Genomic DNA, 15920 nt, shown 5'->3' with positions numbered 1-15920 from the left:
GGGACGGGGGGGACGGATTTTTCGGCGGCGCCGCTTCGCGGCGCCGCTATTTGTCCCCCCCTAGCGTTCGGTCCGTGTTGCGCCTCTGCTCACTTGTATAATGTAATACTGTACTACTGTTCTATATGATGTGCAATGCTTAATACTTGTGCCACTGAGGCGCCAATGCATCATGCCTGCCTCCTATACCATGATCAGGTGACTCAGGTCACATGACAACTACCTGTGTGTGGAGCGGACCACTTCATTCAGTAATAGTATTGGGTCTGTCACCGTCAAACTGATATGTGACAGGGAGCCCTTAATATAATAAATATGCCATGCTTGGCTAAATGGATCTAATACATCTCCGTGTTTTCTCCCAATGCAACGTTAAGCTGCACAACTACGCATAACTTAACACTGTCTCGGCGTTATTGTTAGGGAGGTGTCTCTGGATCGTTTGCAACAGTCAGTCACTCATATATGATACAGTCTGCTTCTAGCGAAAATCTAACTAATTCAGCAGCAGTAGCATTAGCGTTTTCCCTCAGTCACTTGATTCTTCATATCCATATGAGTGAAGCGGGCGGGGTGACATGTTTATTTTTCAAACACAGTTGTTATATGAGGCGATCTAAAATCGCCTCAATAGGGATTTCTATGCAACTAAACAAATACATGAACCTGGGGACTGACGCCATCTACTGAAAGTCACGTCAGACTTCGGTGCTCTATGGGTTGAATCTAGAGTTGCAACAAGCTCCATCCATTTCCTATGCATCATTTTTGGTTTGCGATCTGCTTGTCTTAAACGACGTTCAACTCACCAACATTGCAGCTGTAGTCCAAGCTTGAATTATCCTCTTTCAATCTGCCGAGCTTGTTTTTCATAAAAATCCACCGTAGAGATGTTATGAGCTACTTTCTGTCAAAACATCCTCTGCAAGTGATTATTTTTCTAAGTGCTGGAGTTTGGAAGCACTCGTCGTACGTCACTGAACGGCCCTGCGTTCAACCTGTTTCGAATTTTCACATAATGCAGGAGGCAGCAGTGCCACCCCTTAACAGAAACGAGTGCTTCCAAACTGCAACACTTAAACAAATAATCATTTGCAGAGGATGTCTTGACAGAAAGTAGCTCATAACATCTCTATAGTGGATTTTTATGGAAAACAAGCTCGGCAGATTGAAAGAGGATAATTCAAGCTTGGACTGCAGCTGCAATGTTGGTGAGTTTAACATAATTTAAGACAAGCAGATCACAAACCAAAAATGATGAATAGGAAGTGATGGAGCTTGTTGCAACTCTAGATTCATCCCATTATAACACAAATCTAGAGTTGCAAATTGCGGCTAGTCAATTTCCAGTTAAACCTATAAACCTATGATAATTATTATACATATAACCTCTGCTAAGTATCAGCTTACCTTCTTCCATTCCCTCCTCGAACATGTCCGCGTCCAGAGCTAAAGTTTAATAATCATAAAATAAAATCATGTTATATTATACCCAATTAAGAATCAACCTATTCTAGGAATTATAAATGCATCTTACTTTCAAACATAGAAACACAGGAGGCACAGGTCACGGACTTTGGTGGCCTTCTCTGGAGAAACTTTATGTTTTTAGACACCACCATATTCGCATCCTCCATTTGTCTAATTTTTTTCTCAAAAAATAAGTAAGGCTGTTGTGGTGGCCCACAACAGCCGAACCAACAGCACGCACGTTGTGTGCCAGATCGGCCCGACTCACAGCCGTGTCTTTAACTCTATACTGTAAAAGAAACAAACCAACCAAAACACAAATATATTAAACCACCAAATACAAGGAGTCGTGAGAATTAGAAAAAAAATTGAACTCCACATTTACTGTTAAAACTTACGGCCAATAACTCAAACTGATCTCCTGTTATGGAGGACCTTTCACGGTGGCTGGGACTTGACATTGTGTTTTAGACTCTCTAGACTGGTGCCCGGTTCTTCATTTTAAACAAAACAGCTTATGGGTGTGTCAGAGAATGCTATTGGTTGCTAACAGTTAAAACACTTGAAAGTAAGGTTCACACCCTTGAAAAGACTGAGGAGTACACCCAATTAGAGGAGAAAATGACTAAATCTCTGGAATCATTCAAGAAAGATCTGATACAACTCAAGATGAAAAAATACCAACGTGACTTGAATCATTATAAAGAAGGAAAGGTCTACGAGTGGCACAAACCAACCTTCAAACAGAAACAAAGAACTAGGACCAAAACAGGTGGCCCCAATCAACTAGATTACTCCTCTGACACTGGCAGATCAAGCACACAGAGTGAGACTGAGGACCTTCCAACCAGCCAAGGAGTGCCTTTTTAGACATACCCCTCCCACACCAACGTGGAAGAGGAAAACGAGGAGGGGCAACCGCGGAAAGGGGACGGCCCAGGAGATCCCCAAGACAAGTCAATCCCCGGTAGTAAATCTGTCCAAAATCCCCCTCACCCCCTCCCAAACCTCAGTTCTAAGCAAAGGCCTCTCATTTGCTGTGACTAACAAAGTCAATGCTTTCAACTTAAAGGTGGACACTTATAAATTCATGAGACAACTCCATTTGAAAAATTTATTTTCTCCCCACCATAAGAGTGCACCTTATTATACTGCACAGATATCACCTACTGATGAGACTGAAACTGGTGCAAATAATCCCTCTCCTTTTTATGCAAAGTCATCATTTTGCCCCTCAACCAACCTAAGTCCTGTCATTGTGACATTCAACAAACTTGTTGAACATGACATTGAAAAAATGCTTAAGGAAGATAAAGGCCCCAAGTATGCAAACTTAACCTATGAGGAGCAATGTGCACTAAAGGAGTTGGAGGAAAATCCAGAAATCACTATCCGTTCTGCTGACAAAGGAGGTGCAGTTGTTGTTTTAGACACTGAATATTATCATAAAAAAATGCTTGAAAACCTGAACAGCCCCACCTACAGGCAGCTTGTGAAAAATCCCCTGAATGAATACAAATCTGAAATTGACAATCTATTGAAAGTTGCTCTTGAATCTAACTGGATCACAAAAAAAGAACATGCCTACCTAACTAGTCAGCATCCCATCACGCCCATCATCTACAGTCTCCCAAAAATCCACAAACACCCCACAGAACCCCCTCTCAGACCAATTGTCTCAGGACGAGGCTCTCTCACTGAACCATTGTCAAAATTAGTTGACTTCTTTTTGAAAGACTTTGTGAAGGATCTGCCCGCCTACCTTGGAGACACAAAAGATGTGCTCAACTGTCTGAGTAATTGCACTTTGAATCAGAACACAATATTAGTCTCTCTTGATGTTGTAAATTTATATGGCTGCATCCCCCATGAAGATGCTTTGAATGCTGCTTCCTATTACTTGTCCAAGAGAGAAATAACACAAATCCCCCCAAATTCGTTTTTATTGGAACTGTTGCACATTGTCCTGAGTCGAAATTACATGCAATATGGATCCAACTGGTACCTCCAGCAATCTGGGACTGCAATGGGGACAGCAACAGCACCTTCTGTGGCTGGATTGGTTGTGGGAAAATGGGAAGAAAATGTTATCAATGACCCTAATAATAACCCCTACTATTCAAAAATTAAACTATACAAACGATACATTGATGATATCCTGTTATTTTGGGATGGGACACAGACTGAACTAATAGACTTTGTATCATATCTCAACAGCTCAAGTTTCCTGAAATTCACTTGTGAACAAAGCATGGTCAAAATTAACTATTTGGATTTAACCATATCCAAGGATGAAACTGGAATGATTCACACATCTATTTTCAGAAAAGACATGGAACGCAACTCAATTTTGCATGCTACCAGTAACCATCCAAGACACCTTAAGGACAACATTCCTGTAGGTCAATTTTTGAGGCTAAAACGCAACTGTTCAAATCTTGATGATTTTCACTCCAAACAAACCATTATGAGTACTCGTTTTAAAGACAGAGGCTATTCCTCACAATCTATTCAGAAAGCCATACAATGTTCTAATAACGCCTCCCGTCCAGAACTTCTATCCACTCCACCAAAAACTAAAAATCCAAGTCGGGCTTGTTTCTCTACTGAATTTAACCACTGTGCTTCACAAATCAAACAAATACTCAACAGGCACTGGCATGTGCTCCAAGCAGAGCCAACATTGAAGGACCTTTGTAAATATCAACCCCTTGTTGCATTCAGGAGGGCACCCATAATCAAAGGCACAGTCATGTACAAAAATATGGTTCAGAAAAAGACCACATGGCTGACAACTGGAATGTACAGATGTGGCATGTGTGCCTGCTGCAACAATACATCAGACAAGAAATCACTCAATCATCCCCACACTGGAAAGAAAATTCCTATTCGTCAATTCATTAATTGCAAATCGACACATGTGATTTACATGTTACTATGCCCTTGTGGCCTGGCATACGTAGGGCAAACTAAACGACCCCTCAAACAGAGAATATCAGAACACAAAACTGCAATCCGTACAGGAAATATGGATTATGCCATTGCAAAACATTATGCTGAAGCAAACCATGGTTCACCTTCTTCATTAAAATTCTGTGGGATTGAGAGAATCGAGATGCCCAGCAGAGGGGGTGATATTCTAAAGAGACTAGCCCAAAGAGAAATGCAGTGGATATACACTCAATACCATGACACCCAATGGACTGAATGATGACTATAGCTTAAAATGCTTTCTGGGTTAAGATTGGCTTTAATGCCTGGATGTGTAACCGAGATATATACTATGCCTCAAAATGTTTATTCAAAGCAGTTTGTGATTGGACCCTGTTGATTAACTTGAGATTTCAGCTGTAGGTGAACTCTGACCCCTTTTGTATAAATTGACTTGAATTCACTTGATGTGAATGCTCTGATGAAGGCTGCATAGCCGAAACGCGTCAGCGTAACTTACTTGGTGTTTGCCAATAAAGAAATGGAGCGTAACTTACTTGGTGTTTGCCAATAAAGAAATGGAAATGTGAGTACCTTGTCCCCCGCTTGTTTAATTTTTGGATGTGCTACCTTTTTGGAATTTTTAATTCCTATTTTTTAATGCTATTGGTTGTTTGTGTCACATGTCAAACATGACATAATGCGCACGCAGCATTGGTCAGAACCAAAATCTGTGTTGCCAGATTGGCCTATTTAGCAATGTTGAGTATGGGTCTATATATATAGTATAAGCCATTTACACTTGAATGGCTTTTCCCCTGTATGAGTCATCATGTGTTTATTTAGATCACTCGTTTGAATACAGCCCTTGCCCTCTTCCCCTGTATAACTCATCATGTCTTTTTACATCAGCCGTTTCACTACAGCCCTTGCCACAAACTGTAGGCCTACACGTAGAGGGCTTTTCTCCTGTGTGAGTCATGTGTTTGTATATAATACCAAACTGACTAAAGCCCTTGCCACAAACTGTACACATAAAGGGTTTTTCCCCTGTGTGAATCCTCATGTGTAGTTAGATGACCCTTTAGACTAAAGCCTGTGCCACAAACTGTAATTTCCAACTGCTTCTGGTACAATGTTAATGTGTAGTTTCACATTTTTAATCACAATACTTTCTGCTACAGCTATCTACCACTTTCATGTAAGCCTGTCTACCAGTTTCATCTGAGCCCCTTTTCGACGTAGGTGAGTCTATATGGAAACATTCTTCTGGTAGTGTTGGGCATGCTAGATACATATCGCGCTATATTACATAGCCTATCGATATGATCTGCGTTATTATGACCTTCATTTTGCCAGTTACATTCCAAAGCAACTAATAAAAACCACGTTATGGTGACAATGTTACAATGTTTACATTAAATTCATCCAATTCTTCTGCTATTGGAAACAGGAAGCCATGTTCCATTGTTCTGATTGTTCAGTGCCCCTTCTGGAACATTAGCTTTAGGCCGACCGAAACTTTACAAAATACGATGGTTAATACTTATTTCTCTGCTATTTCTGTTAGCCAGTTAGCAAAAGACTAGTATTATCTTCAAAAACGACTGGATACAAAAAGGCGGATTTTAGCGGAATTTGCATACTTTAACAGGAAAGCAGGTTAGCATTGGTTAATCCAATGGTAAAATCATTAAACATAGTGACATGTTTAAGCTATTACAACGACTTAATGACACTAAAACGACTTTCTGATGGAATAAAAACATTCTTTAACATTCAAATTGTGTTAATGTATATGAGTGACTGACTGTTGCAAACGACACAGACACACCTCCTTGACAATAACGCCAAGACAGGTTGTTTATTTTTGTACCACAACTGTAATGATATGCTTAGGTATTCCAGGCCACTAGGTGGCACTGCTGTCTATGAGAATACACTGCTGGATACTTGAGGAAGAACGTGGAATAAAGATCATTCATTGTTGACTAGTCCTGAGTGTCAGACGTCAGCTCATTACAACAACGCTTATAATAGACGATATTAAGATCACCCCATGTTATTCTCCATAGAGACATTACTTCCGCCAGCCAAGGGAATCGAACGGATGAGCGAGTTGCGTCAAGACTTCGGTGCTCTATTCCCAGCAGCAGCTCTTGATCCTGTAAGAGTTAATAAAAGAAAGAAGAACGTTTTTAGACAACATTGTAGCGATCGCCTATCGCTCGCATACAAATACATAGTCATTATGTTTCAATAATATAGCCTACCCACCACTAAATGAATGACTCACCATGACCGCCGCCGCACAAAGGGCAAGGAGGCAACTCCAGACAGCCTTTCTGTCGCCTCAACTCGCTGTTCCGGACCTCGACGGAGGCGAGCTTCTCACAAAGCCGCCCTCGCTCCTCCTCCATTGCCACAATCCCGGCCGTTACCTGACGGCCCACGTCAACGACTAGCTCCGCCAGGTCCGACCTCTCGACTGTCTCACATCGATACTTATAATAACAAAAAATAACATTAAGTCGACCTGCATGTAATTAACAACATGCAGAATTGTATACGTTTTCACAATTCTGGAAATATGGTTGATAAGCCGGTTACTATAGGCTGAAATGGCACGAGGAATATAATGTACACTATTAAATACATATGTGTATTTCTTTTTCTGTGGATGTGTAAATAATTACTTACATAGATCAAAGACATTTGGTCACGAAGCTTGTCTCCTTTGAAAGAGTTGGCCCGCGTTATCCTGGAAGGAGAGGGGGGTGGAGACCACATTCTTCCTTGAACTATCTTTTGGTGTGACTGACTAAGACACTAGGTATAAGCGGCTCCTTTCAAAATACCGTATCACGTGGTTACGTTACGTTACGTTACGTAGGAAATAAGCCACCCCCAAACCCCTCTATACTCCAGTAATAATGTAATTTGACCTCAAACTAATTGCAACAAAAACAAACTCAGCTGATTGTGTATCTTCAATATATCCTGAATAACAGAGAAAAAGTTGCCTGGAATTGTCTGAGGGGAAAGTGTTGAAAATGACCTATACAATATGACCACCATAGACATCCAATATAAGGCAAATATTAACAAGGAGACATTAAAGACTTCTTTAAGAAGAAGCAGACACTGCTTGACAGTCACAGTGACAGTGCATATAACACTGCTGAAAGCCAAGTTGAAACTGACAGCAACAGTGAAAGTGAGGGTGAGCCTGGATGCAGTGTTGTTGAACAAAACGTCCAGGTCCACACCAGCACCTACAGTATGGACCTCCAGGTGAATATACACATTGGCAAAAAAATATTTAAAATATGCTCATACTTATCCCATATTACTCATTTGTTCTGCATTTTTTTGCAGTTCAATGAATAACACAATCATTTACTTTTTAATTACATGCATGCCTTTGTTAAACATGTGCATTTGATGCTATAGTGTAAAAACTACAACTTACATTTAAATACAATTTCAAATATAGTCATACTGTATGTCAATCATTACTTTCAGATGCACCAAGGGAGACACCATCCCATGTTGAACAAAACATCCAGGACCAGACCAGCTCCGATGGACCTCCAGGTGAAAGTACAAGTATGAAGAAAATGTTTTAAAATGTAGTCCCACTTGTTCTGTGAATTTACCTACTTTTGTTTTAATTACACATTTCAACTGATGGCATTGTAGTGTTTCATGGTAGGCCTTTGATCAGAATCTGCACGTTATGCTGTAAGAAGTACAATTAAAATATAAATGACATTTTAACATCAAATCATACAATAAAAATAGTTAATGAGGTGGTATCTATGTCAATCAATACTATTAGGGAGGGAGGAGACCACCACTGACTCTGATGACAACGCAGATGCAGAATCACAATCAGAAAACAGCAGCAGTACCAACCTCACAGTTCAACCATTGCCTACATTTGCTACAAGGTAGAATATGAATGAACTAAAAAAAAAAAAAAATGAATCCACAGTGACACAATATGTCAATTATTTTGTTTTACTTGCCTGCTGGAATGCAGTTGTCTTTTAAAATGTCATATGACAACATTGTCATTGCTTGAATGAATGAATGCTTAACAATAACCTGATTTCTCAAACAACAGCTGCAGGCCCAGCACAACCCATTCTGAATACCTTCCCTCGCACTCAATTAGGAAAGGGTAGGACAAAAGCCTTTAAAGCCTCCTGGTACAAAGACTTCACTTGTCTTGAATATTCTCAATCCAAGGACACTGCACATTGTTTTGTGTGCAGGCATTTTTCTCTGCTCCTGAGACAACGTTCTCCTCTGGGACTGGTTTTTCATTTTATTTTTATTTTTTGGATTACATTCATTGTGGCTGTCAGTATTTACAGTACTGTTTGAAAATTATGTAGAGATATTTTTCCTTTATGATTGTAAAGACATTAATATGTTTAAATTAACACCACAGGACATAAAGCTTGAAACACATATATACAAAGTATCCAAAGTTATTGAGTTAAGGGCCACGGTGACACAGTTGGTAGTGCTGTCACCTCACAGCTACAAGGTCCTGGGTTCGATTCCCACTGGGGACACTGTGGAATTGTTAATGTCAAATAATGGGTACCGTCATTGATTGATATAAAATAATATTCAGAGTGATGTGACCTTATAATTAGCTAGCAATCTTACTGTCACGATACCAATACAATAAAACACATTATGCAAATTCAGCCCACAAACAACATAACGTTTGCGGCAACCACACTCTGCAATTTTTTTAAATTGCGAATTGTGGTTGCCCGAATGGGCAACCAGACTCTTGTAACTGTGACACTTTATTATTTCACTGGAGTAGTCTTTATTTAGACGCTTTATACCTCCCACACTGTACGCTGTACGCACTTGAGCCATATGTCAAATTGACCGGAGAAATCGGGAATCGTGTGCTTGTATTTTGTTAAGAGAAATGTTGTATAGTTTAATTGATATGAATGTATTAGTGAATTAAATTTCCCCATTGACATGAATGGGAAAAGGCAAGAATTCACATTCAAGTATTTGATCCTCGGAGACTGTAATCACTATAGTTACAAAACTTTTAGGGATAATTCAACATTATCCCTAAAATTATTTAACCCTAAAATTTTATCGGTCGGCCTCATGGTGGCGCTATAACAGCCCACTTTACCTTTTGGCTTATAACTCTTGAACCGTAGGTCGTAAAATCACGCCCATTTCCGCCATGATAGATTTTCCGCCATTTTGAATTTTGTCCAAAACACACTTTTTGCTTTTCCTCCTACAGATTTTGTCCAAATCTCACAGAAATCGGCACACTTGATCTCTGGACCCATCCAATTAAAACTGAACTGCAGAATTTTGAAAGTTCGTATCGTTCGGCCGTAATCGTCTTCCGAAGTTAGTAGGAGGGGCCTATATCACAAAAAATGCCATAAATCACGAACGGAATGTCCAATCCATCCCAAATTTCAATCACATGTCCGGGGTGGTTCAATCAACCAAGTTCTAAAAGCAATTCCATTTTCATCCATAGGGGGCGAGATGCGAGAAATGTAACCGTTTGTCGCAAAAACATGAATTTCGGGGGTTAAATCCCCTCCGAATTACTTACGCATGATCTAAGGCGTGACTTGAAATTGTAATTGGCTGGCAATACTAGTGGGAGGGGCATATGTAAGCCACTGCGGCAACCACACTCTGCAATTTTTTTAAATTGCGAATTTTCTAGTTTCTGATATTATAAGAAAAAGGTTAACAAAGTTTGTTTTATTTTGGGCATCATTTTCAAATGTTCAACTTACTATGTTGTAGTACATTCTTTTTGTTTTTTGGATGGGATTTCAACTGCTGCTAGCTGATACATTTGCACTATATATTGTATCCCACAGTTTTTGCTATTTTATCCATTTTCCCATACTATTTCTCTTTATCTTTGTATTAAGAGTGGTGTAATTTCAGTTCATCAGAAATGTTTAAAAGTATTTGGTTGACATTTCACATTTAAAGAAAAAGGGATGTAGTGATATGTGTTATGATTTATAACAGCCGCTAGATGGCAATGATGACTATACTGCTATATCTAGAACAGTGGTTCCCAAACCTTTTCATGTCAAGGACCCCCAAATTGACACCAATTAGCCTGCGGACCTCATTTGAAAACATATGCCAGGGACCCCCCATAAGAGAACCAAATTGAACCAACAGGTCTATTTGGTTCCCTTTGTACACTCTGAGTTACAGAACCATAGGGGTCCATCTGGTTACCAACTATCATTTAGCTGGGGACCCCCTGGAACTCCAAGGACCCCTGGGGGTCCCCAGACCCCAATTGGTCATCTAGATGGAAAGAATATATCCAAATTCATCAATTCAATCATAACTAACAATTGTAAATATTAGTATAGAAAATCAAGGGCAGAGAAGTAAGTTACAAACACAGTGAACAAAAAAAACATTAAACCCCCTCAAAAATAAATTACAAGATTCAATAATCAATGTATTTATTAGAACTCCACCATAATTGATACAATGTGGAAAATGTATGCAAACACCATCGGTGCCGAAAAACCTAGTTATCAATTTCATTAGGAAAATTGCAACCGAGTCCCCCTCCCAACCAATCCAACCAAATTTGGGCGAACACACAAGGCCAGTGATTGCATACGTAAAAGAAAGAGTAGAGAAAGAGAAGATAATACAATATAATCAAAAATAAAAGGTGAGGTATCATCCCAACTATCCATGTAAGTACAATCAATACCAGTCTGGTAATACTCCCATTATCCAACTGTAAAGCAAAAGTAGTGTCTTTGGCATATTCATTCAATTCTGGATCTTGTTGACAGGTGTCATTATAGAATATGGCCAGTGGGACCAGGCCGTGGTCCTTGAATGCCAGCTAGTAGAGGCCTGCTACTCCAGCTGTTAGGAGCAGGGTGGTTCTCACATATGTGGCTCTTTTGCACTGGGTCTATGGGTTGTTCCAAATGATTACTGGGTCCTCAGCATGGATTCTGCAATGGGGTTTTTTTCTGCCGTTTGAAGTCTTCAGTATTTGCCTGGATACAGTGGATAGCAAAGCAAATGGCAATAAAAGTCAAGTAATAATACACAAATACAATTTTATAATCACAATAGTACATATGAATTAGTGACAGATACCTTTGCAACTTTGATGATTACGAAATCCAATAAAGCTCAACTGAGTAAGCCGACTCAACACTTTCTTCACAAAATCTATAAAGCAAAAAGAAAATGCAACGGCAATAAATAAACTTTATATGGAAGCTATTCAATCCTTTGTTAAATTAAAGATGGAGTGCCACAATTTTTGTATTTTTCCAGTTTTTTCACGTGTCTATGAGGTGACAGTACTTAATTAGACAGACTGGAGTTGTTTTTATGTGCAATTGTGTATTGACTTTGTATTTAGGGTTTCTTCCTGGAGGCTGAACCCTTGACAGTCAAACGGGCCAATGAAGTAAACAGTAATATAGTGACACCACACTATCAGCCCCTCCCCTAACCCCTCCCCCTTTATCATACAACTACAGCTGTGGGTGTGGCTTCAGTTCAGGTGGATCACCACCCATCACCACCCACCAGGCAAACCAGGCATACTTAATGAACTGGTGGGCGTGTCCACATAAAAGCATGATTTTAACAAATACTGTACACTTTTTGGAAAAAGTTCTTCCCCCTTATATTGTAATAATACCTGATGATCATGTTTTAGGGTGGAAAAAAATGGTGGCACTCCATCTTTAAGATTACGAATCGTGTTACCTGTGATGTCTCCGAGTTTCTGGACAGCAGGCTCCTCCAGAAGCTTTGTTCCTGTACCATGGTCACAGAGGTATTGTAGTAGATGAACCCAGGAAATTATTTTACCAGGTACTGCTTCTCATCTTTCTGTTGACTGCAATATGGGATCAGAGCAGAAACTATGTAGGTTATGACTGGGCCATGGATTTATTTGATAAGAGATTCACTAGATCTTATAATGGGAATAAATGTACTTACTCCACATTTTACTTCCTCTCCTTTACTCAGGCTAATGTCATTTAGACTTAGAGTAATGTCATTGCTGTAAAACATAGAAGGGGCAAGTAAATAGGATAAAAGTGTATCAGTTTGTCTTTTATTTTATACATTTAATGTATGTTGTATTATGAACAATGACTCAGGTCTGTGCAGGTTCAGGTTCAGTCTTGCCCACACATTTTTTTAATTTGTGTTACATTGATGTTGGTTAGTGGGTTCAGTGTTACCCCAAAGATATGGTCATGAGAGTAAGAATAGGGATACTCACATCAAAGAGGAAGTGCAGTCAAACCAACATTTGAACTGAATTCTGAAATTTTGAACAAACAATACTCATCAACAAGACTCAAAACAAAACAAGACTCATGCTAGGGCAGATCCTCCCCGATCTGGGAAGCAGGGGGGTTTGGGGAATTGGGACGCCCTTCCCCTGTCTGGGAAGCGGGGGGGAGAGTGGAGGTGGGCCAGTCCTCCCCGAGGGCGGGGGAGGTGGGGCGGTCCTCTTCAATTTGAGAATTGGGGCTCGCGGCACTCTCCTCCCCTGTCTGGGAAGCGGGGGGGTTTGGGGAATTGGGACCCCCTTCCCCTGTCTGGGAAGCGGGGGGGAGAGTGGAGGTGGGCCTGTCGTCCCCGAGGGCGGGGGAGGTGGGGCGGTCCTCTTCAATTTGAGAATTGGGGCTCGCGGCACTCTCCTCCCCTGTCTGGGAAGCAGGGGGGAGAGTGGAGGTGGGCCTGTCCTCCCCGAGGGCGGGGTCTAGCCGTTGCAGCTTCACAACTGCTTTCCCTGATCTCAGCCTCAAATAAGGTGAGACCTGTTCCTTTCTGGGTGATCATTTATCCAGGATATTTTTCTTGGCGTCTTTGTGCTTTTTCTGTTGGGCCCTCCTCTGGATCTGCTTGTCCATCATAGCTTTTGTTGTTGGGATCATGCGAGGCCTTTTTGGGCAGTCATCTGGGCACCATTTTGTTGGTGATGGTAACACCGGGAGCTGTGTGGCAGATGCTGAGGGCCGCTGGCCCTTGGTGGGCATTGAATCCTGGGCCGTCACCGCAGATGCTGAGGGCCGCTGGCTCTTGGTGGGCGTTGAATCCTGGGCCGTCACCGCAGATGCTGAGGGCCGCTGGCTCTTGGTGGGCAGGATGCCCTTGTTAAGACAATCCTCGGCGGGTATTGCCATGAAGACCTTGCGGACGTCTTTCGCCTAGGGATGCCAAACGACTCATATTTGGCCAATCGACGAATCGAGGCCGAAAATCGACGTGTCGAACGACTTTTTTCCTTTTTTTTTTTTTTTTTTTATATTTTTGTTGTTGCTGCGCAGCAGTTGAGGAGAACGCAACTATGCATTCCTTTAAGCAACACAACTTCTGCAGCTGCATCCATATGTTTAGAATTCGCATCAATGATCAAATCCCAATAATACAAAATAAACTTTATTTTGTAAACAATGAAACTGAAGGAGCAGCGGCGCTATCGGCTAGCCGCTAGTCCCAACTCTCAAGTGTCTGCAGCCTGTCACGAGCCCCGTAATGAACTGATACGGGACGCACGTTGTTCCGTATTTTAATGTCGGGTCGGAGAATAAATACAGTATAAATGACGGCGGGATTTATTTGACAACGATCTATCCTGCTTTCTTCACAAGAAGAGAAGAGCGCTCACCGCTCATTACAGAGCAGACCTGTGGCTAGCCTGTCAGCTCACTTTACGGCATGTGTAGATGAGATGTGAACCTGGGTCTGGGTCTGGGAAGCTCAGAGCTGCAGCCATTGGCTCATGATACGAGCACACGACCAATGGGACAGATCATTCAGTGTTGCTAAGATACCACCCCCCACCACACACACACACACACACACACACACACACCCTTGGACGATGGGGTCTATTCTCAAACTCAGAGCCACAGGCTCTGCTCAAAGTTAACTTGCATGTGACGAGCGGCACTGACTGAAATAATAATACAAATAAAAACGATTTTTCGACTCATACGTTTTGAGTCGCGGGAGGCATGAGTCGATAATCGAGTCGATTTTCAACATTTTTCAACATCCCTACTTTCGCCCGCTTCAGATTTTTGTACATGGCGTAGAATTTCTTGTGTGAATCTAAAGAATGGTTCATAAACTCGGCGACATAGGCCTGTGCCTCTGCTGGCGTACTCTCCATGTTGTATGTGCAGACGGCGGACCGAATGGCCATGACGTCCGGGGAACCCGGTAGGCCCATCTCCTTCCAGGCCTGTCTGAGGTTAGTTATAAGGCGTATCTCCCCCTTGCCTGTGTTCGTGAAGAGGTACTTCCTGCGTGGTCTTCCTGAGTTTTTTTTTCCTCAACTCGTTGAATTTGACGAGCCAGGCATACTCATCGCTCAGCAAATACAACTGGTCGTAGCCATATTTATAATTGGTTTTCCCTTCTTTCACGTTTATGAGGTAGCCGCTCGTGTCGTCCCCAATGGCCTCCTCCAGCTCTTCTACCCTCAGCTTCTCCAGGACGCTAGTCCGCTTCCCATACAGGGAAAAGATGTACGTCGCCAGGTAGCCATACAGGCGGTTGGCCACAGCCATGAAGCCGCCTGTCCTTTGGCTCAGGGCAGGAGGGGCAGCCTCCAACTCAGCCAGAACTTTGGGGAACTTGACCTTTGTGGTCAGCTTTTTTTGCGCCCCGTCGAGCACCTCATCCAGTAGCTTAAGGTGTTCCAGGTTGTTGAGGAACGTCCATTGATAGAACGCCCCTCGGCCTTGCTCCTCCCACGCCATCATGAGAAATCGCACTATGGCCTTAACTCGACCATGGGCTGATTTTGCATTTTCCAGCGGCTTGGGCCGCCGGTCGCCCAGCAGCATAAAGTCCAGCCACTTCTTCAAAACCAGCTCTTCCCTAGAGCTCTCCTCGTATTCCTCTGAATAAAGGAGAGGAGAGGGGCTTCTTAGCCTCGCCCTTTCGTTTTCGATGTCAAACTCTTCTCCAGAGCTATACGATTCTTCCAGGATGTTCTCTTGGGGGGGTACATTTGCATGATTGCAGATAATGGCTTCCCCGAGAGCCCTTTCCCATATGCTCGGGTCTGTTTAACCGGGCTCGGTGCAGGTGACTCGTCCTCAGATGTGGACGATTCCACGGGCCTTGGCTCCTGTCTCTTCCTCTTCTTGGCGGAAGGGGCCTGGCATCCCTAGGGGCCTGCTGGCGTCCCTTCCGAAAGAGGACGGGGATCTTGGGCCTTCTTCCTCTTCTTGGCGGAAGGGGCCTGGCGTCCCTGGGGGCCTGCTGGTGTCCCTTCCGAAAGAGGACGGGGATCTTGGGTCGGTTGTGGGTCAGCCTCTTCATCCAACTCCTCATCTGCCTGCTGGAGCAGGAGGAGCTCCTCTTCCTCCACCTGGAACCCCAGCTGCCTCTCCTTTTGGCACTTTGAGAGCTCCCTGCGCAGCATGAGGTTTGTTGTATATGGACTCGATAAT

The sequence above is a fragment of the Protomyctophum parallelum genome, assembly GCF_964188405.1.
Source record: "Protomyctophum parallelum genome assembly, chromosome: 11".
NCBI classification, from domain to species: Eukaryota; Metazoa; Chordata; class Actinopteri; order Myctophiformes; family Myctophidae; genus Protomyctophum; species Protomyctophum parallelum.
This window is presented reverse-complemented; position numbering follows the sequence as displayed.